Raw genomic sequence first — 23486 nt, 5'->3', positions numbered from 1 at the left:
ATTTCTCTGGGAGAAATCCAACAAACAATTATTCCCAGAGAAAAATCATCAAAATGTCCAAAAACTGTATGGCCTCCCAAAAATACACAAAGATGGAATACCTCTTAGACCCATAGTAAGTTCCATAGGCTCACCGTTACAAAATCTAGCCAGATATTTAGCAAAACATCTACAACCTTATGCAGAATCTGCTGCTTCATATGTACAGAACTCATACCATTTCATACAAATAATAAAAAAGCAACACATAAAAGAAAATGACCTTCTTGTAAGCTTCGATGTTGTATCACTATTCACACAAATACCTGTCAAAGAAGCCCTGTCATCAATTAAAAACAAATATCAACTACCAAAACATATTGCAGATTTAACAGAACATTGTTTATCCAACACATATTTCATACACAAAGGACAGAGATATAAACAAGTAGAAGGCGCACCAATGGGATCATCATTATCACCGGTCATCGCTAATCTTTTCATGGAAGATTTCGAATCCAATGCTTTAGAAAAAACTGTTAACAAACCAAAATTATGGCTCAGATATGTTGATGACACTTTTGTGATCTGGCCACATGGAAGAGATAAACTAGAAAACTTCTTAGTATATTTGAACAGCCTCCATCCCAAAATAAAGTTCACCATGGATATAGAATCAGAAAACCAGTTACCTTTCCTCGATGTATTAATTTATAAAAAATCTGATGGCACCTTAGAACATACCATCTATCAAAAGAAGACACATACGAACCGCTATCTCAACGCCAAATCATACCACCATCCAGCACAAATAAACTCTGTTGCCAAAACATTAACCACAAGAACTAAATGTCTGGCTGATGAAGCACATTTACAAACAGAATTATATATACTAACTAATGTACTGACATCAAATGGGTTCTGTAGAAATAAAATCATCAGTATGATCCAACATGCAACACCTAGACAAAAGAAAAAACAACAAGAGGAACAAAACAATGGGAAAGCCATCTTGCCCTATATAAGAGGAACAACAGATAAAATTAGCAAAGTACTGCATAGACACAACATCAAAACCATATTTTGCACAGATAGAAAGATATCGTCCATTCTGAGAAACCCTAAGGACAAAATAGAATTAGAAGATCAAGGCATATACGAAATCCCGTGTGCTTCCTGCCCATCAACATACATTGGACAGACCAACAGAAGAATGAGTTTGTGCATCAAGGAACACAAAAACTCAATACAAAAGCAAGAACACACATCATCATTAGTTCAACACATAAACACAACAAAACATAATATTAATTTTAATAACACAAAAACAGTTGCAAAAATAGAACATCTCAATGGCAGAATAATCAGAGAGGCCATAGAAATAGAGAAAAGACCATATTGCATGAATAAACGTGATGACACTTCACGTCTGCCTACTATTTGGAAACCTGCTCTCATAAATAGACGAATCTTAACACAAAATATAAAACATAGATCAAGTGTTAATCAAAAGGCCTCTATGGCCAAAAGTTCCAGCCAAATCACATTCCAGCCACAAAGATGAAGCCTTGCCACCTGGTGGAGAAAAACTGACCATACACCCGAAGCCAAACCAATAAACACAAACTGAGACTCCCAACCAATCAGAATGAAAAGGTGGAGCCATCCCAGACTACCAGCACCAGATTTGAAATAGTAACGGCAGTTACAGCAAAAGACCCTTCACATAAGCCTGATGATGGCAGATGAGATTCTGTCGAAACGTCGCTTCTACCCTTTTAGGGATATGTTCACAATTACACGGGAAGAAACCCGAAATATTAACCGTACACACACACACACACACACACACACACACACACGTGTGTGTGTGTGTGTGTCTTTAGCCAGGTTCTACCTACGTAAACCAAGATATTATGCAGCCCTAGTTCAGTGAAATCACAATTCACTAGTTTTCTGGGCTTTTTTTCTTTTTCTGGCAGCCAGCAGACCCTTTGCTGCCCATTGGGAGACTAAGATAGATCTATTTCGGCCTTATAAGGCCTCATCAGTTAGCCACACCCTCATGTCATGTATCCTCCCTGTAAAGGTACAATATTCATTTTTCTTTCTTTTTCGTAGGTTTTATGTGTATGTCTCTTTAGCCAGGTTCTACCTACGTAAACCAAGATATTATGCAGCCCTAGTTCAGTGAAATCACAATTCACTAGTTTCTGGGCTTTTTTCTTTTCTAGCAGCCAGCAAGCTCTTCCTGCTAGGTGGGAGACCTATATAGATCTATTTCCAGCTCATTTGCTTTCATCAGTAGGCCACACCCACATCTTATGTATCCTCCCTATAAAGGTATAGTATCTATTTTCTTACTTCTTCATAGGATTTATGTGTGTTTTTCCTCTAACCAGGTTTTCCCTACGTAACCAAGGTTTTTCTGCAGCCCCAGCTCAGTAGAATCACATCCACTCGATTCTGGGCTTTTTTCTTTTCTAGCAGCCAGCCAGCTCTTCCTGCTAGGTGGGAGACCTATATAGGTCTATTTCCAGCTCATTTGCTTTCATCAGTAGGCCACACCCACATCTTATGTATCCTCCCTGTAAAGGTATAGTATCTATTTTCTTACTTCTTCTTAGGGTTTATGTGTGTTTTTCCTCTCCCGCGTAAAATTGGAAGTGTCTTGGTGACGTTTCGATGAAGTCTCATTCGTCATCTTCAGGCTGGTATTTTTGGCTTCGTGCTTCTAGGAGCAATGTGTGATCGCAGCTGTTTCTTCCTTTTAACTGCTAGTGGGGGTGTGAACTGATTGGTTGGGGGCTTGGCTGTGCTCTGATTGGATGGGGGGTTGGCTGTGCTCTGATTGGATGGGGGTGTGCATAGCTGGCTGGAGAATTCTGGGAGTTGAAGTCCACAAGTCTTAAAGCTGCTAAGTTTGAAGACCTCTGATCTAAGGCATACAAACTATCCACAGTATAGTAACCCATAATTAGCAACTAGAAGACCTGAGGACCAAGATACTTAAATCGGTTCTTGAAACTAATGCACATAATTCTAATCACAGTATGTTTGAAAGATGTGTCCTACAATAATGTCATGAAAAGCATTCTTAATATTCTAATAATTGAGATTCTGTAAGAAAATACCAATATTGTAGACAAGAAATGGTCATTAAAAAAGCAATTTCCCCTCATTATCCTAAAGTTAGTCATGCTTCTCTATCTATGGCTCTCATTGTTTATTGGTCTTTCTGTAGCTAAAAATTGTGTTGTGACTCATTATTTTTAAATATTGCATTTGACAGATCCAAAATGGAATTCAAATTGCATTCATTATGAAGAGAGTTCATGGCATATGCATTAAAATTTCACCATTCTTAGAACAAACAGTTGCTTCTGAAATTTACATTTTTTTTCTGTACCCTGCTGGATAAAAGATCTATTTTCTTTGGAAAACAAATCTTTTTAACACTGACTGTTATAGCCTTTCATTTGTTTGTAGTATTTTCCCCCTAATATAGCCATAAAAAATCCAGAGATTAAATTATTAAAATGGCAAATAAATATTTTTACAAATATTTACAATGTTTTTTTTTAAAAAAAATCTTTCTTTCAGAAAACATTATTATTCCCTTTTTATCCATGTCTGTGTGGAGAATCAAGTACAGTTCAGTTTTGGGTTGCTCCCGGTTCTGTCTGGTTCTTTAGAACCAGTAGTAAAAGCGGTGGGAGGCTCCTCCCACCCTCCTGGACATCATACTTGATGATCTGCGCATGCGTGCGCTCTCCCATTGTGAACTGGTACTAAAGGTAAGTAAAACCCACCCCTGGTACAGCTGTGGTTTCACTACCAAGACTGCATTTTTCACAGTCCTTGGTGACATAAACCTTTGAAGGTATATCTATAATGGGGGCGAGGAGAGATGTCATAAGGGTCAAAACAGCAAGTACAATTGCAGATTGAAGCCCTATGCCTTTTTACATGAACATAATTTTGAGTTTGGCCCCCTTCTTCCCCCCCTACCCCCCCAAATTGGGAACAGAGATTTGTAAATTCCTAAACTTTTGAAAGAAACAGATTTCTAAGTACCTAAACTTTCAAAGGATTAGAATGCAGAGTATATTTTAAGATTATCACCATATGAATTTAGCAATTCAAGATGCTTCAGAGATTTGACTGAAATCTATGTTGCTATTTTTTGTGAGTCATCTGAAAAATGCTTATTCCTAAAAATATGTTAAAAGATTGGGGAGGGGGAGGGAAATCTAGCATAGCTTTCTCTGAAGTGCAAAACTAGACTGGGAAAAAAGGAGAAAGACAAAAGTTTCTAAATAAGCAAAATAACAGATCCATAATAGAGAACAATTTCTCAGATGAGTAAAACATCCAGCGAATCTTTAACTGGTAAGTGCTCTTGAAGTAATTATTACTATTACTACTGAGATTTTTTATTTTTTGCTTTTATTTCCCCATTCATTTCTTAGAGTTTTTTTTCCCTTTTTATCATTACAACTTAAACACCAAATTATTTTTAGCAGGTAATACTATATACATATTTGATCTATTATTCGTTGATTATTTTACTTAAAATGCCCATTAGAATTCATTGCTATGGATGACTCAATGTTGTAGTGAATATTAGCCAAAATAGTAGTATTCCATTAACATCATACATTAAATCAATGCTATTTTTTTCATACAAATGCATCTTATTTTTGCAAATTTAATTGCTGTGTAGTGATTTCCTAATGTTTAGCATTTCTAAAAGGCAATCCTGTACTTCAGTACTGAAGTGCTTTTCTCCATTATGGAAATGGGCTGGAAAGTTAACTGGTATAAAAATTAACTTCCCACTTTCTGATCACATTTTTTCAATGAAACAGAACTGACATTCTAGTCCACATGAGAGAGGGAGGGAGATATGAAGTATGGCAGGAGAACATGACTTTGTTAATGCCCATTCTTTGAGTCTATAAAGGATCACCCCATGGATTGTGGAACTGGCATACATCATCTTATCTCCAATCTACAACACAGTCCTTTCAACAATTCCAAGAAGACGCCATACCCATTTGCACCACTCATATGACCCTGATAACACAGATAAACCTCCAGATGACCTTAATGACTCACTAAAAGAATGCAAATGTCCAGCTGTCTGCAAGGAGTATAATTCCTTCCCTTTCCCACCAGTCAGAGCTGAAGAAGCTTCTTGGATGAGAAGCGAAACATCTTCAAAGCAAAACCAGAAAGTCCAGTTGCCTCTTGAAAAAGCACCTTTGGGACAACCATGACCAACATGACTGAGAATCTCCATAGACATTGCTTCCAATATTCAACCATTCTTGGTTAGGAAAAGTCTACAGAAGAGAGAGGAGAAACAAGTCTTCTGCTATCAGATCATAGAATTGAACCTGAAGGACTTAAATGACAGAGGAAGGATATATTTTCCTGAAAATATTCTGAAGATGTAAAAAAAATATATACACCAATTCATATCTGCTGCTCTGCCTGATTGGCCAGGGTTGTCTGGAGAGATTTACCCAGCAAGTAGTTGGTAATAGCTAAAGTGTTCCTCCCAATACTTCTCATGCTACTAGGTCTGATAACTTTAGAGAGAAGAGAGGGATGCATGTTTCTTTGGTCCAACTGGAGAATCCTGCCAAACACAAGTCACAGCTCACAGTAGGAACAAGCCAAATCCCTACTTCTAATCTTACCTTGAGTTCAAAGCAATGTTATTATTTTATGCCCCCTAAATACAGTTGTTGAGGCATCCCAGTGGCGGGATTCAAGTAATTTAACAACCTGTTCTCTGCCCTAATGATTTCTTTCAACAACCAGTTTGCCAAACTGCTCAGAAAGTTAACAACCAGTTCTCCCGAAGTGGTGTAAACTGGCTGAATCCCACCACTGAGGCATCCCCAATGGGCAACTACTGAGTTGAAAAATCCAAAGAGTTCAATATTAAGTACAGAGTATTTCCTTGCAAGTTGCACCATAATGAGCATAATCATGTTAAGGTTATGGTTTATCCTTCCTTTGGGTAGCTTCCCTACTGAGATTCAGTGTGTGGTGACTCAGCCATGATGTTCCTTCTCCAAGTATGGTCCATACCCAGTCAGAAGAATTCTCAGTTTTTCCTTTTTCAGGTCCTACTACAAGACATAAATTGATATTTTATTCCAAACTATGTTTGCCTCTTTCAATGGCCTTTTAATATTGTTTCAACTGTTTTTCTCCTGTTGGTTCTAAATATTTATTGTTTTAATATCAGACAGTAATGGGTTTATTTATGAGTTTTTAACTTCTTTAGTATATAGAACCAATACAGAGGTGGGTTTCAGCAGGTTCTGACCAGTTCTGGAGAACCGGTATTGAAAATTTTGAGTAGTTCGGAGAACCAGTAATAAAAATTCTGACTGGCCCCACCCTCATCTATTCTCTGCCTCCCAAGTCCCAGCTGATTGGGAGGAAATGGAGATTTTGCAGTAGCCTTCCCCTGCCATGCCCACCAAGCCACACCACGCCCACCAAGCCATGCCCATAGAACCGGTAGTAAAAAAAATTGAAACCTACCACTGAACCAATTGGACTGTTCATTCTTAAGATCAACTAGTTTTATACAGCCAAAAAATGAATTATTGCTTATTGATCAACTTGACATTGGGAAAAAAATGCTTGCTGACATTTGCAAACGGTTTGGTGTGTGACATTCACAGTTCGAAAATTGCAATTAGGTGAGATAGATGGGTATGATGGCAAGTGAGGCAGAAAAGTAACAAATTAAATCAAAATAAATTTGAGTAGCTAGTGGCATCTTTTGAGCAATATGGAATTCTAAAAGCTTGTTTCTGAAAGAAATACTTTATTCCTAATGTACTTGAAGGCAAAGTTCCTCCAAATTTCATGATATTAGTTTCTTGAGATCAAGACAGCTTTCAATTTTTAAGTCACCTTGAAAACCTTTAGGCAATAAGAGGTATTTAAAAAGCAATTTGATTCTGTTATGGCATCATATTCTTCTGTATATCATGATATACATACATATACATATGTACATATGTGTGTGTGTGTGTGTGTGCACTTACACATGCTCTGCCTCATTTCTCCTCTTTTCTCTTTTCAGTTATTTTTATTTGATCTTTGAAGAAAAATATGCTCCTACTGCTGAAATATCTTTCTGTTTTGGTTTAATTAGTAGAATGAAGGCTTGAACCATATTTGCTCTGATGAAGTCAGTTCTGTAACATGATAAAAAGATGCTCATCATGTTTTTTAAAGGTCAGTTAAAAGATGTCAGGAAGATGAGAAAATATTACTTTAATTAACTCAATAATCAATCTAACTTGAAATGCAATGTTTGGGATTTTTTGGCATACACTTGTGTCTTGAAAAATGCCATTGGCAAAACTAAGGGCAAAACTAAGGACAGTTGTAGGAATATAGTTAGTCATCAACCATATTCTCTTTCCTCTTCTTTGCATGTTTTCTCTCCCAGAGATAAGAAAGTGGGAAAAAAATTGGGTTTGGGGATCTGGATAGGGCAAATTTGGAGAGGAAGTGAGTAACTAAGGAGTAGAAAGTGGGCTGAGAGAGTATTAACTATAAATTAACATCGAGCCAAGGCAAACTGTATGCTTGTTCCCAGCATAACCTGATCATGAGTAAGATTGTTTTTCCCCTTTGGGTTTTCTTACATATGTTCTTATTTTGGAATCCAATGTAGCATTCAAGAAACTGCAGAACTAATACACTGCATTTGTATTTAACATATGTGATTACCAAAAGTTCAGGCAAGTGGAAAATTAAGAGCATGAACTTGTTATGTTGTACATATCAAAATACTCCCCCAAACCTGTATGGGTTTCTTTGTAAGCATTTCAAAATTCTAGATAATACCACGCTGTTCATTGAAAGGAACAGCAACTGCCAAAAGATTCCCAGGAATGTATTTGGAAATGTGTCCACACATTGTGTGCAATAATGAAGTAGAGATTGTTAGCAGCATTTATTTGTTTGCTCATTAGTTTGCAGATGTGGCTTCTCCAACTTCATCCAGCTGAAGAAGACAGAATGAAAATGTGTGAGAGATTCCAAAGAGAGAGGAGAGAACGCAGAGCCGGGAGCAGTCACATCTGTGTAAATGGATCTCGGAAGGAAAGAAAAGTACTGAGAACTGGGATATGGGGATAAAAGTAATTTGAGTGATCTTTATTTCTAAAGGGGTTTGAAACGTCAGGCAAAACTGAATCTATGAGGGCAACTGGCTTGGAGAGAAGGGGAATGATAGATATTGGCATGCTGTTGCTTTTGCTGAAAAGTGTGAAAGGGGTCAAAGAGATGACTATAATACAAGTATAATACAAGTTTATGTTAACTGGTGTCAGAAATGGAAGGTGAATTAGAGTCAACTATCAAAATATAGAATTAATAAACAGAAGTCCCAGATAATAAGGTCATCTGCCCTTCATCCTCTGTGGGAATCAGGTGGCCACAGTATATGTGTAGATCGGCCTAGCTGGTTGGACACGTGTATGGAGCTTGGCACCGAAATAATCTGAGTAGGAAAAAGGCGGGTTCAGCTAGATGATCACTGAAGGGCCCTATTCGTTCTCTCTTTGTTCATAATATTGTAGAACATAAACTGTGTAGCAATCCCTTTGAACTAACATTCTTGACAACTGAGGTAGATCTCTGGTAACGGGGCCTCTCAGTTGGCAGGTGATGGGATGCTGGGAATGAAGCTAAATATGATAACATAGCAGAGTTAAGTTTTGTTTCTGCATTAGGTATCGCTTTCCTAGAATTCACGTGATTTACTGTAATTTGTAGAATGTGAAACCTATATGGAGAATATATGGATGCTTTTCTTTTTCATGCATGTAATATGAGATGTGTAGCCATAATAACGCCTTCTGGTGACGCTGTATTTTGATTACTAATAAAAGAGATGGCAGGGTTTTGTTCTTTGCTCTCTCATCCCGAGAAACACCTGTCCTTGTGTTTTCTCTAATCTGGACTACTCATGAGGAGCCCGCCAGGATGATTGCAACAATCCTCCCATTACTTGACGTAGGATCCCTGGTCTAGAGACTGTATAATGCTTCACATTACTTTTCTAATTCATTATGAAAGGGTATATCATCTGTAATTTTATAATCCTCTGGGCTCATCAGTGAGGCCTGTCCAGGAGCCTGGTGATCATTATAGGTTTGTACATACCAATAAAAGTTACTTTGTGGCATTTATCTCAAGTGTTTTGGTTCCTTATTTACATAGGGATTTTTCATACAACAGTGACAATTGAAGACTATAGTTTCAATTCCATTTTGAACATACAACCTTTACTATGTGGTTCTTAAGCCATTTACTTGTATCTGCCCTCCCGCATCACAGTTTCTTAAGCTCCAAGCTTTAGAAAATCTTCACATTGGCTGAACTTGCAACCAATACATTCAGGAATGATTCAATTCTACACAGCCATATTAAACTTAGAAGGTTGTGTTCTTTAATCGTGAGGTTGGCAATAAGTCTGAGATCAGAATTTATTCAAAAACTACTAATGCCATAAAGAAGAAAAGGGGGCACTTTTCCATTTTGGGGGGCCCACACTGCTAACCACATTGCCCATTTACAAATGGACTGTGGGAAAGACTTAGTAAATTTGAATGTGTAATTAATTATTTGATTTTAATTTCATATCACATATGTTTCATCTATGGAAATGCCTTTTCTGAGAAATACGAGGGAGTAAAGAGGGTTTTAAGCATTATTATTTTTTTTTTGAAAAATTAATTATTATGTATGTCCTTAAAAATAGAAAGTCAAATTATAATCATTAGAATCACTGCTACATTCTGCCTAAACATTCTTACTTCAAAAAAGAAATTTTGAGAAGAAGGCCAGCAAGAACATCAATACTTCTCACCAGTTCCCATGCGTTTTCTATTTAGAAATGTTGCTGGACTGTGGGGAAGGTTTTGAAGACAATTAACTGAGTAATTAAGAATGGTGACTTAGTAATGTGAAAATTTGTGCAAAGTTTCCAAGATTTGCTGTATAATGGACCATGATGAGTTTTAGCCTGCTGCTGGGTCTCTAGTGTCCTAAAACTTGTTTATAACTCTCTAACCTTATGAGTTTAACTTTGTGATGCTAGACAAGCTTCTTATTTTCTGTTGAGTAGCACTATAAATGCTTGAATGTATCATGTTAACTGAACCATTAATTCAATTTCTTTCGGGCAGCAGTCAACCATTCCCCTAAGCAGTACAACTGAAATATTCTATATAATTACATTAGCCAGGAAATGACAAACCTGCTGAAAAACATACATACTTATCAGTGCAACTTACCTCTTGGTAATCCACCCACTGTCTTCCCTCTACATCAATCTGCCATGAAATGAAATCCTGCTATAATAAGAAACGTCTTCTCAGCTTAGTAACTCCAAAGTGGCACTTCTAAATGATGAGATGAAGGAAACTATAAACAATGGGGGGTTTTCAACAGCAGATACAGTCCCAGCCAGAGACAACATGAGTAGCAGGGTGTCATAGCCAGGGATTTTCAATTGCAAGTAAGGTCGACACATTGCTGTGTAGTGATGTGACATCATTGATAGGGTAATGCCCTTTGAAGGCAGCAAATTGCTTCAGCGACTGAAATGTATTATACTGGATAGGTTACATTACACTGTGAATGGACGGGTTTTTTGGTACATTCTGCTTCCTCTAAAAAGTAGTCCAAATACTACCAGTTGATAGTAGATAAGCATTTTAACTTTGAAAGGCTTGCTACCCTGGAGACTGGGCAGTCTTTGAAGAGTTTTAACGGATTTAGCTATAAGTAGACAATTGTTTGGATCACCTTTTCAGAGGTATTTCCTTACCTAAACAGAGAAACAGAAGGACCCACAGAAGAGCTATTGTTTTGGTTTGGAAATTAAAGAAGAAAATATCAGTTTGTTAAAGAAGAAATACAGGTGATACTCGAAAAATTAGAATATCATGCAAAACTTCATTTATTTCAGTAATGCAACTTAAAAGGTGAAACTAATATATGAGATAGACTCATTACATGCAAAGCGAGATAGCTCAAGCCTTGATTTGTCATAATTTTGATGATTATGGCTTACAGCTCATGAAAACCCCAAATTCACAATCTCAGAAAATTAGAATATTACATGAAATCAATAAAACAAGTATTGTACATAGAACAATATTGGACCTCTGAAAAGTATAAGCATGCATATGTACTCAGTACTTGGTTTGGGCCCTGTTTGCATCAATTACTGCCTCAATGCGGTGTGGCATGGATGCTATCAGCCTGTGGCACTGCTGAGGTGTTATGGAAGACCAGGGTGCTTCAATAGCGGCCTTCAGCTCTTCTGCATTGTTCGGTCTCATGTCTCTCATCTTTCTCTTGGCAATGCCCCATAGCTTCTCTATGGGGTTCAGGTCAGGTGTGTTTGCTGGCCAATCAAGCACAGTAATCCCATGGTCATTGAACCAGGTTTTGGTATTTTTGGCAGTGTGAGCAGGTGCTAAGTCCTGCTGGAAAATGAAGTCAGTATCCCCACAAAGCTCATCTGCGGAAGGAAGCCTGAAGTGCTCCAAAATCTCCTGGTAGATGGCTGCGTTGACCCTGGACTTAATGAAGCACAGTAGACCAACACCAGCAGGTGTCATGGCTCCCCAAATCAACACAGACTGTGGAAACTTCACACTGGACTTCAAGCATCTTTCATTCTTCCTCCAGACTCTGGGTCCTTGGTTTCCAAATGAGATGCAAAAGTTGCTCTCATCAGAAAAGAGGACTTTGGACCACTGAGCAACAGACCAGTTCTTTTTCTCTTTAGCCCAGTAAGATGCTTCTGACGTTGTTTGTTGTTCAGGAGCAGCTTGACAAGAGGAATACGACATTTGAAGCCCATGTCCAGGATCCCTCTGTGTGTGGTGGCTCTTGATGCACTGACTCCAGCCTCAGTCCACTCCTTGTGAAAATCCCCAACACTTTTGAATGGCCTTTTCCTGACAATCCTCTCCAGGTTGCGGTCATCCCTGCTGCTTGTGCACCTTTTTCTTCCACACTTTCCCCTTCCACATAATTTTCTATTAATGTGCTTTGATACAGCACTTTGGGAACATCCAACTTTTTTGCAATTACCTTTTGAGACTTTCCCTCCTTATGGAGGGTGTCAATGATGGTTTTCTGCACAACTGTCAGGTCAGCAGTCTTTCCCATGATTTTGATTCCTACTGAACCAGACTGAGAGACCATTTAAAGGCTCAGGAACCCTTTGCAGGTGTTATGGCTTAATTAGCTGATTAGAATAGGACCCTTTGAGCCTAGAATATTGAACCTTTTCACAACATTCTAATTTTCTGAGATTGTGAATTTGGGATTTTCATGAGCTGTAAACCATAATCATCAAAAGTATGACAAATCAAGGCTTGAACTATCTCGCTTTTCATATAATGAGTCTATCTCATATATATTAGTTTCACCTTTTAAGTTGCATTACTGAAATAAATGAACTTTTGCACGATATTCTAATTTTTCGAGTTTCACCTATATGCACAGCAAGAGAAATATAATGATTTTCATTCAAAAAAAAGGACAGTTTTGTGGATAACATTTCTGGTTGACCTGCCATTCCTTAAGAATACTCTTACTTTAATATTTTCCCATCTTTTCCCTCAGCTGAAAGCTATATACAGTCGATTATGCTGGAATAAGGGTTTCTCCAGATAAATCAGCATATTCTCAATGGCTTGTCCTTGTGCTTTATGTATAATGAGTGCAAAACAATGACTCTATTGGGAACTATGTCCACTGAAGTGGGACTTCACCTTTTGATAAGTTGAGCATAGCTCTAAGAATCACAATATGATTATTTTGGAATCAGGGTATTTTTATTTTGTTTGAATTTATTTTAGCACAATGCTATATGGTGCTATCATCAACTCAAGGAGGAAACAATACTATAATCAAGGAACTACCAAGGAGAAAACAACAATTCCATCAACACTCGTAGGGCAAGTCACTGTAAACAGGGAGAAAACTCCACAATCACAAGCTGTTATGATGTTATCTGGTAATGAACCATTTTGTTTCAATCTGCTTCACAAGCTCTTATTCTCTTAAATTTCAAATATTTCAGTTAATCTCTCTCAGCACTACCTATCTTTAGATAATGTGGCTGACTCAGTCACCTAGTACCCTGGGGAAAATACTCAGCAGCAGCATCTTAGAACTGCAAAACTTTAAAATAGTTCAACAGTTAACTCTTTCCAGAAATCATACCCAATATATCAAGACAGAAGATGTAGAGATCTTAGCTCCAACAATTGACTGCAGTAGATTATATTCATCTGTTAATGATTAGTCCTTCTTTCAAAGTTCTGCAGAAGAATTAAAGTTTTAAAAAGATTTCATATATGTGCACTGAGAAAAGTGGTGGGATTTTTGTTTGTTTGTTTTGTTTTCTTGAAGGGAAAATGTGGTGATCAGACTAAGATGAAAAAGAATCCTTTCCCCACTTTCTAAGCTGTTAGTGTACAAAGAGTTCAGGAATTGGAATAGACATGGCAACAGATCAGCCAATGGGGACTGTTTGGTGACTCAGACAGTTTGGAGCCTGGGTGTGGCTTAGCTTGACTGTTATGTATAAAAGAGTTGGTTTGTCCTTGCATTATAACTTCTGTGATTATATTTATTCTGTACTTCTGGCTTCTGTGTTCTGGTTCTGGCTTCTGCTGCATGGGTATTGTATACATGGTTTATATTACTGTATATAAAGAAGTTTCTTTTATACATGAATCCTGCTGAATTATTTACTTGTGTGCTGGTTGGATTGCTGCAAACTCTTTGGGTGTTTGGGTCTTTGGGTGTTAAGTGAATTTCCTTGTATGGGCATACTGTGTATATATGTACAATGACAATAAAGTTGTTGTTGTTATTGTTGTTGTTGTTGTTGTTGTTGTTGTTATTATTATTATTATTATTATTATTATTATTATTATTATTAATCTCTAACATAAGCAACTAGCCTTACTATTCCAGTTGAACTTTAGATTACATGATAACCAGTTTCTATTATCATGTAATCTAAAATTCAACTGGAGTCCAATAAATAAATGGTTACACTGACACATCACATATACAGTAACCCTGAGGATGTGGCACCATTACTTGTCAGTCTGGGAAATGGCACTGGCAAAGATTTAATGGAAAAAGAGTTGTTTCTTAAATCACACTGAAGCAATGTGTGATTTTGAGTTGCAGTAGGAGGTAATGAAACAAACAGGTCCCTTCAAATTCTATAATTCTGTTACTAGAGCTCCTTCATTGTCCTCAAATTTAAATCAAGGAAGATGGGCAGTAGATTCCAATTCAGATTGAAACTTTCTATCAGATCAAATGTCTTTGCCTACAGCCCAGTCAGTTCTCACATGCCCTGTTGATTTGTTGCTTGTATTCGGTACCATTTACATATATAGGTTGAATTTGTTCTGGGATTTTTAGGTCCACACATGGCATGCTTCAGAAATCTGTAGCAAAGTGCATGACCTGAAAGAAACAATCTGCTCTATCTGTAGCAGGGAGTGCTTTTGGAAACTGTAAATTTCCTTTAACTGTTCTAAAGGGATTTCTTCCTCTAACACAACCTGATAGCCTGTGCTGAGCTGAAAGACTGCAAAGTAAGACTTCATGTAGTCTAAATTAAAAGTTAACAGAAAATGATAGCTTGCATAAAGTTTTTACTGCTTCCATGACTCAGAAATGAGGGTATTTGCCTTCAATTACAAGATACTCTTTGGAGTATAAGTAGAAAAATTATAAGTGCCTTAACTCTTATCTTACACTGAAGAGAGTGAAATATATCATAAAGATGAAACCTCTCAGAGGATGCATAACCAACAAGAATGTTAACAGCGAAAAGGCTTATAGAGAAGAATGCCATGCGGCAGACTGCTTACAATACACATTGGGAACGCAAAGCACAGTGCCTGGTTGCTGATTCAGCACTTGATATGACAAAGTAGGATAGCCAATATATCCTCCCCTCTCTCTGCCCCCATAATATCAAGGGTGAGCTGTAGGGCAGTCGGTTGATAGCAACTGTGCTCTGTAAAGGATAAGTTGCCACCTAACTTTGGAATGGTCTTTGATAAAAATCTAAATTCATCTACATATAAGGAAGTGCTCTTCACTGAAGCTTATTACAGAGCAGAGTATTACATTGATTACTAATCAATGTTAGATTTTTTTTGGGGGGGATCAATATCTTTGTAAAGCAGTCAGAATATTCTTATCAATTGTATTAGCAATTTCTATCAGGGCTACAGATAACAAAGAGATATGCCTTAGCAATCTTAGATTGTATTAACTAAAGCATAAATGCCATACTTGCTCAACACACAGCATGAAGTATTGACCCCAATGTGCAAAACTGACTTGAGGTGCTCTTTTAGTAAATTGTAAACATTAATACATCATCTTCAGGTTTGTTATTTTTCTAGCCCACAAAGGAATCCTCTGTGTGCTTTTGGAAAAAGCCTTCTTCCTTGACAATAAAATGCATGATGAAGGGAGGCCACATAGCAAATGCATAAACAACACACAGTTAAACAACATAGGAAAAAGATGGAGAAACAAAACTAAGAAAAAAAAGAAATTCTGAGACTTGATAGTGACTGAAAGTAAATTCAAATATTTCCTGGTATGGTAAATTAGGAAAGTAAACTTACCAAACGAGAGGAGAATAAATATATGTGAGTAAGTAACACAATAAAGATATAAACTCCCTTACTTCTAAAAAAAATCACTGAAATTAAATAAGGACTTCATGGGGCAAAGACCTAATCTGGAGGAGAAAAACTAAGAGATTAATATGGTGCCATTACTTTGCAATCTTTGACTAAAGCAGAAAAACTAGAATGTTTACTTTCTTCATGCAGAGCTAGAGGTACAAAATAATGTTTTATCACTTTATTTGGGGGTTGGTAAATCAATCTCAACCTAGCAGTGGCAAAAAAAAAAAAAGATATTGGGGAAGATTATATTTCCATTTAATAAAACAATCATCAATATTACTTGACGATCTATACAAGCCTAATGTGCCTGTAAAGAGGCTATTAAGAGCTAATGTTAAAGTTCAGTTAGACTATCACACTTATGATCTTCCTTATCACTCTGAATGATATGAATTGTTTTTTTTTTGTAACACTGCCATTTTCTTCCAGTGCATCTAAAATTTTGCTATGTCAGTCAAAGTTCATAGCTGCTCTACACCACCCAACCACCCTTAGCCTATACTGAAATAGCAATGGAAGTATCTCAGCACATTTAGAAGGCAAAACTGGCTTTGTATTCTGAAGGTATCAGTGATGTGAAAAACACAGAATGTGAGGTGTTTATTAAAAAGCAATGAAGGCATAATCTTTGTGATAAATCTCTGAAACAGCCTGAAATAGGATGACATGATTTTTCTGTGACATTGTGATACTCACGTTTCACTCATATCACTGCTTACAGTTTTGTTTCTTCCAAAGACACTAAAAGCTGTGTTCTGCTTGTCATGTTCTGTCATTTCTGACAAATGGGCCATCTCATATCCTGAGAAAGCAAATAAAACATGTTGTTCAGACACCAACAAGGGGAAAAAAATCATGCACACAGATGAATATCAGACATGTATATTTTCCCTTTAAACATTCATGGATCTTTGTTGTTCGTAAAATCAACAAAGTATATTACTAAATATGCCAATAGTGTATGATTCAATTTTGTGAAGATTACTGATCTTGATCTTTTTCTCCAGTATAAATGAGAACCAGGGTTTGCTTTTAGCAGTATATGTACATAATTAAGGGGTTATATCATACTGTTTAATTATACATTCTTCAGAATGAAAAAATGAAAGTTATGAATGTGTGAAAAAGAACTGTTTAAAGCATAATAAGTAAACAATATATTTATTGTTGATCTATCGCTATTTCATATTGTGTTATCTATGTCTCAAATCACAACCCTTTGCCAGTGATATAATTCCTGGAAAATCTTTATTTAGAAGTTTTCCACAGCAAGTCACAACTTGCTGTGGAAAAAATACATAAAATTAATTACTACTGTATGTGATAAGAAATTATAACATGTCAATAGCATAATATGTGCATGATTCTGTTCTGAAATTTATTGCATAACTGGACATTTTGCATTCAAAGCAGAATGAGCCAAACAGAAAAGGTGATTCCCCCCCCCAAATATAGATAATGATCATATCGTGCTGTCATAAGGACAAGAAGAGAGAAATATGACTCCCTTCTTCAACCTTCTGTGAGATAAATATTTGATTTTCAGTATGAACTTGTTCTATGCATACAGCCACTCTTTTCTTATTAATTTTCTTTCTGTGTTTGTCAGAGCACACATGCCTTTACTGATTGGACAAAATCAGCCTGCAGTTTGCCTGTAGTACACCTTTGCCCCAGATATTTGTCAGGTGACTCCTAACCTTGAAATATGAAAGACCTTGAGGAGTTGGCTTTTCCCACAAATTAGAGGATGAAACTGGAATCCAGTAAGATGGTATTTGGATATGTGGGAGAATGCTGCCCCAGGATGTCATGAATTTTTATTTATTCTTATCTTGATGGTTTAGGATTTTCAGTTGGGTTTACTGTTTATGGGTCACCCAGGAGTGTTATTGCAATATGGATAGCTATATAAGTCTTTTAAAATAAATTAAATAGAAATGTTTTCCAGTCACCTGCTTCCTAAGGCTAAGACAAAATAAATAGCCCTAACATTACACCAAAGTAACTTTTCTTCTTTTTAAATACATGCAAGTAATATCTGAAAGTCAGCTAACATAGTTGTTGTGGCCCACTGGCGGCCAGCAGAGCTGGCAGCAGAGTCGGACAGCGAGGAGGTTGTGGAGGAACTTGGGCCAGTCCTGGGGGCCGAGGAAAGCTCGGACGAGGGCTCTGCGTCAGAGGCAGAGAGGGAGCTGGACAGCAGTGAGGCAGAGGAACAGCTGGAGCCTGTTCCCAGTGTGCCTATGTGCAGAGCTGCTAGAAGATAAGAACAATTAAGAAAGCAGGGTTAACTTGGGAGTAAGGCCACACGTTGGAGATAATTGGCTCCTCCCATAGGAAATAAAAGAGGAGCAAACAGGGAGTGGGCTTTTGCAGGAAACCATTCATTCTGTGACTCTGAGAGACTCCGTTCCAAGTTTTGCCTTGTACTGCAGTTGGAAACAATTTACATGGCACCTTGCCAAACAAAATAAGGTGTGTTGAGAAATATTCCTTTGAAAAACTTGGACAAACCTTGCTGACTGTGAATGAATGTAAGTCACAGTTGTGTAAATAAAAGAGGTTTTGCCAGTAATTTCTGCCTCCTGCTTGTTAAGAGAGACTAGGTCAGAACTATAGTTTAGATATTCACCAAGCAGAAGTAATATTTTTCCCCAAAAAGACACCTTTGAATGAGATAACAAGCATAGAAATACTGACCTTAAAACTTTAAAGAAAATATTGAGAGCCATCTAACTGACAGAACAAGCTCTAACAAGTGACAAAAATACTGAAAAAGAATAATTCTCTGAGAAATTTGTGAAGACTGAATATATCACAGCCATGCCACCTATCTATGGAATACCTTAAGTCTAACATATTTAACACACAAAGTAATCTACATAGGCCTTCCAAACTGTTCTTGGTTTCAGTCTTGTTCAATTTACTAGAAAAAAAGGAATACGGATGTGAGAAGAGGTTTGATCACCTTTTTTTTGGTCTTCTGTTAGATCATGTTCCATCCTTGGAGACTGCCTGGATAAGTTCCTGACGTTTTCCTGGCAAGGTTTTTCTGAAGGGGTTTGCCTTCTTCCTAGACCTGAGAGAAAGTTATTAGTCCAAGGCAATGTTGAAATGTAAAATTTGTTAATACTGGTTCTGTGGGCGTGGCTTGGTGGGGGGGAAGATAATGTGACTGAGTGGGCATGGGCAACTTTTTTTTAAAAACTTTTGAAGTATTTTAAAAGCATTTTTTCTACAACCTCTTCGCCTAAAAAAAAATGCTTTTAAAAGCCTCTCATGATCAGGCAACTCAGCTGAGATTGTCAGAGGCTTTTAAAAGCATTTTTTTCTACAGCCTCTTCTGCCGAAGAGATTGCAGAAAAAAATGCTTTTAAAAGCCTCTGACGATCCCAGCTGAGCCGCACGATTATCAGAGGCTTTTTCTTACTTTTAAAGAAAAGTAAGCATTTTTTCGGCTGAAGAAGTTGTAGAAAAAATGCTTTTAAAAGTAAAAAAAAAGCCTCTGATGATCATGCAGCTCAGCTTGGCATGGGGGAGGGGGCAGGGTTTTTTGCTACTGGTTCTCTGAACCACCCGCTGCCATTGCTACCAGATTGGGCGATCCGGTCCGAACCGAGAGAATTTCACCCCGGTCCAAGGTGTTCCAGCTACTTCAACTCAAGATGGGACTAAAACTCTGATTCCTGGTTTCTGGCTTGATGCTAAACTTCACCAAACGGATCTTGATAACCTAAAATCCCTTAAATGACCAGGTAATGAGTAGAAACAAGCTTGTGATTACTAAAAGGATCATTTATTATAACTTTAGAATCTATGGTCAAGAAAGAATGTTTAGAAGTGTGTCACATTATTCCAATCTGATGTTTCAGAAAATATATAATTGGGGGACAGCTTGAAGTCTTTATTTTATCCATGTTGTATTTTTTGTCCTTGTGCATTTCATCAAATCACCAAATTTTGCAATAAAGGCATTAAAACAATAAAATGCAAATGGAGCTATAATTACTATATGACAATAAAAGAATGAACAAGTGAACATTGCATATACTCTGGAATCAGGCTAGTCACCCAGCAACATTAATTCTCAAATAAACTGCAGAACAGCTCTGTCTTGGCAGCTTTAGAACAGATTGGGTTAACATCCACCAAGTATTAGTAAATCTCAGCAGAAAAACTGAAAGACTATCTAGCAAATATAAATTATTTTTATTTATATCTTGTGTAACTCTGAAGTTTATTTTTAAGTAATTGTAACAGCAAAACACTAGCTGCCCCAGTGGTCCAACAAAAAGCAAGATATCTCTTTTACTGTGTAATATTATTTAAATGGATTGGCCATTGTAATTAGCCTCTTCAATCTGAATTTAATCTTAAAGTTCCTTTAATGTTTATGATTGTCTGATCTGTGGTTTTAAGGAAATGCTTCCTATCTTATGAAAAGCCATTGATTAGGATGTATGTTCTAATATTTCATTAACCTACAGTGTTAAGCTGCTTTGTAAAACATTTTGCTTCCAATAGCCAAATTCCTAAGTATGAAATAGCAATTTATGTTAAGGTCAGCATCGCTTTATTTTATTCACTTACAACAGTCTTGCTACATCCATATTTTTCTTTAGTCTTTGAACCTCAATCTTTCCTCTCTGAACTGTAAGATAAACTGTAAAATAATTGCAACTTGACTCTTGACAATGTAGGGGTAATCTCCAGTTTGTCACTACTATATACATTTTTATTTGGGTTATAAACAATGCTATATTGCCTTCCAGTTTTTCACATATTTTTTCATTTGGGTTAGAAAGAATGCCAATATACCAGTGATCACAGACAGTAAAAGAGTAGAGAAGAAGTTAATGAAAATGAAAAGGCAACTACACCATTGGAGACAGGATTTTTAAAGTTATGAAGAAACATGGAGAATCCACCATTTTCCAGATTTAGTTCTACTACAACTTCTAGCATCCTTTACCATTACCCATGCTGGCTGATGTGCTAGTTTCACTCTAGCTCTATATTAATCAAAGACAGCTTCTTGTGACCCTTTTTGCAAAACAGATTTCTGATCAGTCTGAAAAGTTAGTAGTGCCTGCCTTTTGATGCACTTGTTGAGGGCTTATTAGGGTTTTATCAACATTAATACAAGCCTCAGTGTTCCTCCACTTTACATAAAGGAGCTTAAAGGAAGGCCTCTTTAGTAGACCCTTCCCCTCATGTCGACACATTTTGTTGACCAAGCTTGTTTTCATTATTATCTAATGCCTCTTTTTCTTTCTTGTCCTTACTGTCATTTGTTCCTTGGCCAAACCGAAAGCCACTGAAAAAGAAGAAGATGACAGCAGCAGCTTTTGATTTCAGTGTCAGTGCCCTTGAAGGTCAGAAGAATTAGATATATCAGGAGGATGAAGGAGCATATCCAGAGAAGTCTGGATTGCTGGCCCTAAGTCGATGCAAAATGCAAATTTCAGCAATGGCCAATTTTGCTAAGCTGATCTCTGTCAGTTGCACTGCAAAAGGGATTTCATGAGGCCCAGTTCACATAGAATTCTGCAAAGGCTACAAAAAGAATTGAATTTACCAAACCAGAGAAATGGATTGAATCTGGGATAAGAAATAATAAAATAATAGGTGGTTAAAAAGAAGTTTTTGTTGCAATGGTACAAATCTAGTGACTCCTCAGCACTATTCAGACTTTTCAGTTCATTACAAAATGGAAAACTGGGGCTATGTACAGTATGCAAGTGTTTCTCAAACTTGTCAACTTTAAATCAGTGGGTAATTCTGGCTGAGAATTTGCCAAGTCTGAAAGACAGAAGTGTATACAATCCTCAGTTTTATATTATTTAGAGCCGAGGTGGCATAGTGGTTAGAGTGCAGTATTGCAGGCCTTCAATTGACTGCTAGCTGCAGTTCGGAAGTTCAAATCTCACTGGCTCAAGGTTGACTCAGCCTTCCATCCTTCCGAGGTGGGTAAAATGAGGACCCAGACTGTTGGAGGCAATATGCTGACTCTGTAAACCACTTAGAGAGGGGTATAAAAAGCACTATGAAGCGGTGTATAAGTCTAAGTGCTATTGCTATTGCTATTGCTATTGCTATTTACATTTATATAACCTAATGCCTCCATTTTTTTAAAAAAAAAAATATTCCCAAGCAATATTTGTAGATGGCTGGTTAAATTTCTCTTGTTCCTGAATCCTGAGCCTGACTTTAAAAGCTATTTTTCAAAGTACAGTACAGTGAGCAATGAACTCATGGTACATTTATAAGATTATTGCTTTTTATAATTATTAGTTTGCTTTACTAAAGTTTCATTTCCTCTGATCTATAAACCACACTGGTAATGTTAATACTGGTTTTGGAAGCACTTGTGGACAAAGGAGAGTAATATTACATTGTGTTCTGTTCTTCTATTAAGCAAGAAATTGCTTTTTAAACATTAAGCTGAACATGAGTCAAAGCAAATATAAAGCGGAAATAATTAATGCAGCAGAAAATGTTTATGTGTTAATTGGACAATCCTTTGATACATTATATTGTACTGCTAGACTACAGCATTATGAAAACATCTTCAATAAGAAAATTAGTATATTAAAGGAAACAATTGGTTTATTTCTTTTGGGGATGTAGCAATCTATGCTGTATCAGAAAGTTGATCACATACTATCAAATACAAATAATAGTGGGGAAATATAATTTCCTGATATGAGTACTGGGAAGAAAAAGGTGATACAAAGCTTCTTTTAAAACAAATGTTCTCATTTGGTTGAGAGCTCAGCTCTTTATTTCTTTAATTTCTTTATTTCTCAACTCCTTCATGACTCTGGGTGGCTTACAAATCAAACAAAGACAATGCATATACAAAAGATTGCACCTGAATAGAACAACAGTACACTAACTATAAATCATCCATAATAAAAAGTGACCCCATAGTCATCCTAGCCTCAAGGTCTGGGGAAACTACCAGGTCTTTAACAACTTCCTAAATATCATAAGAGTGGGAGTTACATGAACACTAAGTGATGATATCATTCCAGGGTTAGGTACTGCAACAGAATAGGTTTACTTCCTAGATCATAGAAGGTGAGATTGTTCAATTGAGGAGATCTGGAGCACATCCTCTTTACTTGATTGCACTAAACATGCAGAAACAACTGAAGATCCTCAGATAGCCAGATCTTCTGCTATGAATGACTTTAAAGGAGATAATCAAAATATTGAATTGCACCTTGAGGTCAGTTGGCAGCAATCAAAGCAATGAAGTCATATGCATGAAACACAATGCTTCCCATGATGCCACATTGTCAATCATCTGTAGATGGTCCAGATTGTTTTCAAGGACAGCTCCATTGAGAATGCATTACAGTAATCCAATTGTGAGATGACCAAGATATGTGTAACTGTCTGAATGATCTCCTAATCCAGGCAAGGGCAGAATTGGCAAATTAAATGCACTTATGCAAAGAGTCTTTTGGCTACAGTCGCCACCTGTTCTTCAAGCAGGAGTTGAGAGTACCTGATGAACAATAGACTATATACAAGTCTTGAACGAGAAAGTGAGTCCACAATAGAATATCCCTGTATCTGGTGTTCCACCACAGGTCATCTACAATAGGGAGACCAATGATGTCTCCATATTAAACTTTGGCTAACTGAAATGAGTCCTTCTTAATGAATTTAAGTGAGCTTGCA

The sequence above is a fragment of the Pantherophis guttatus genome, chromosome 3 (genome assembly GCF_059756535.1).
Source record: "Pantherophis guttatus breed Tessera chromosome 3, ASM5975653v1, whole genome shotgun sequence".
Classification (NCBI taxonomy): Eukaryota; Metazoa; Chordata; class Lepidosauria; order Squamata; family Colubridae; genus Pantherophis; species Pantherophis guttatus.
The sequence above is the reverse complement of the archived record's forward strand: the minus strand, read 5'-3'. Positions refer to the sequence as shown.